The 2,857-nt window shown below is 39.9% G+C and overlaps 1 pseudogene; it reads right to left on the bottom strand.

Moving 5' to 3' along the window:
• Positions 1 to 246: 246 nt before the first annotated feature.
• LOC132779688 (triosephosphate isomerase pseudogene) lies at positions 247 to 999 on the bottom strand (annotated as a pseudogene).
• Between the last annotated feature and the right edge of the window lie 1,858 nt (positions 1,000 to 2,857).

The raw sequence follows: 2,857 nt of genomic DNA, 5'->3' as shown, positions 1-2,857 counted from the left end.
TAAGGGAAGAGCAAGAAATCCCACTCACAAATAGAAGGAAGTGAAGAAAGCTCTGACTAGAACAAGGCTCTTGACAAACCAATACATGTCTTTGCAATCATTGTGTTCAGCAGTGGAATTGGACAAAGAACAGCAAGCATAAGGAAACAGATTGGAGATTGAGGCCACTGCTCTTGAATGCAGAGGCCAGGCATTTATTTTTACAGTATCTATCTCCACACCATGATGGCACTCCCCAGCTTTTGACTATGTGGTAGATTTCAGTGTTTCAATTATATCTACAAATTCAGGTTTGAGAGAGGCTCCACCAACAAGAAAGCCATCCAAGTCATGTAAAGAAGGCAGTTCTTTGGCATTGGCACTAGTGACAATAGATTATTTGGGTTAATTGCGAAATGCATCAGATACATGGCTCTTCAGCCAGCCCTGCAACTTCTCATGAACTTCCTGGGCCTGTTGGGGTGTTGCAGTTTTGCCAGTTCTAATGGCCCAAACCGGCTCATAGGCAATTACTACTTTGCTCTAATCCTTCATATTATCAGCAATAGTTCAAACACCACCTTCTCTGTGATGCCAGCCTCTCGCTCATCCAGTTACTTCCCAATGCAGACAATGACACCAAGACACTCAGCCAAGGCATGGACCATCTTCTGCCCAATGAGCTCATCTGACTCACCAAAGACATGTCTTCTCTCAGAGTGTCCCAAGATCACTCAGGTAGCTACAATATCTTTTATCGTACCAGAAGTTTATCGTGGCAGGACTGATTTCTCCTGTGAAAGCTCCCTTGGCCACTCTGTAACAGTTCTGTGCAGCTACACCAAACTTGGTATCGAGCTTCTGGTGGGCAAAGTCAAGGTAGACAGTGGGAGCACTGCAAACAACCTCAACTTCTTTGGAGACCTTGGCCCCATTGAGGGTCTGGATGAGCTCCCTGAGGTTTTTCTTGTCTCCATTCATCTTGCAGTTCCTGCCCACAAAGAACTTGCTTGGTGCCATAGTGCGAATGGATAGTGAAAAGAGGAAGGTGGCAACGACTGTGGAGGAGAAGGCCCAGTAGGATATAGTTTTCTTTTCCATACAACATTTGCAACAAGATTGTATTTCTGTCTTTTGTCCCAAGCCTTCTATGTCACTGAAACCCTGCTCTGGATAACTTTCAGTGCTTTTGTATAAGATCCTTAAAGTAGACTTAGAAAAGTTTTCTCAGTTTGGATTTGCCCTTCATTTAAGGGATCCCCATAGTAAACCATAGCTTAGTACATTCATAAAGAAATCAACTCATTCTGAAAGGCTAGCCAGACAGATTTAAGAGAACATTTGGGACTATAAAGAATGATGATGATGATGATGATGATGATGATGATTTGTTTATTTATTGATTGATTTGTATTCTACCCTATCTCCCCTAGGGGACTCAGGCTGGATTCCAACAAAACACAGAGGCAAACATCTAATGCTTCAAGACAAGCATAAACATGAATATATGAATGACCCATCCAATCCCACCACATACTGGTGAAACCAAGAATGGATTACTGAGTTGTATGGCTGAATGGACTGTCTTGTATGTGTCTGCTGTCCAATAGTCTATTCTTTTTCTTCCCCTACCCCCAAAAGAGAAACAGAGAAGGAGAAATATTCATAAGATGTTGATAAGGATTGCATTCACACTGTGGATAAAATTCCAAAGGTTTGTGAATAACATATATGGGAGCAATTGACATGAAGAAATATATTGCATGCTTCCTAAATTAACTTCCCCCCAAGCTTTGAAAAACACATTTGTGCTGAGTGAGGTCCTGTGTTTGTCTCAGCTTAACATAGATATTCAATACATATATTTTATTTGTATTTTACAGTAGGCTGCAACCTCATTTTGTAGAGTAAACTCAGCTATCAAAGGGCTACCTGCAAATATTGCTGCAATGGCTTTCTTAGAGTCAGCATGAAAACATACCCAGGCAGTGTTGGAGAGCAGACTATTTCATCATTGAAGTGTTCTTAGCAGTTTATGGTATTCTCCCACTCCAACTCTGCTTCCCAAATCAGCAAATTTTGGCTCCATACAGGGCTGCTTGTTACAAATGTTGCACATCTGTGTTGCCTTTACATTCAGCTTTTAAATAGTCTGTCCCACCCGCCTATTACTGTGCATAGACATGATATATATCTCAATGTACCCTTCTGAAATCAAGTATTCATGACATTTCCTTCTAGATGCGCTTCTTGCATTTTTTGCATCTTTTCTCAGCATTCAGAACTGAGTAATTATGTGTTGTAATTATAGGTCTGGCAATTCTCTGAAGTCAGCAAGTTTACATACTTGACACAACAGTCAAGTATGATCTAGCCAAACAATATCTTTTGATCCAATGATCACATGAAAAGTCACTTCTTTAATATGAAGTCCTGTATCCTTATTTCAAAAATTACACAGAAATATATTAAACTGTGTCACTCCCACTAAACTGTAGAATTACAAACAATTCACTGTCTTGCCAGTTCCTGAATGCAATACCAGGTATGTTCTACATACAATGTGTCATAGGTGTTCATCTTGGGCATTGTCAAACTGTGTCCTGCATAGTGGTGTCATTCAAAATAATTAATGACCACTTCTATTTATCATATATATATTTCTATATTGCCTTAATATGTAAATGCTAGTTCCCCACTTGGGGACATATGCTGTTTCACTGCTAGGATCCCAAGATGAATAATATTGCTCTTCCAGTTCTATTTCTGCTCAGGTTTCCCATTATAATAGTAATACAATAGAGTCTCACTTATCCAACAAAAACAGGCTGGCAAAATGTTGGATAAGTGAAAGTGTTGGATAATAAGGAGGGATTAA

Source organism: Anolis sagrei, chromosome 6 (genome assembly GCF_037176765.1).
Source record: "Anolis sagrei isolate rAnoSag1 chromosome 6, rAnoSag1.mat, whole genome shotgun sequence".
Lineage (NCBI taxonomy): Eukaryota > Metazoa > Chordata > Lepidosauria > Squamata > Dactyloidae > Anolis > Anolis sagrei.
This window is presented reverse-complemented; position numbering and strand designations above follow the sequence as displayed.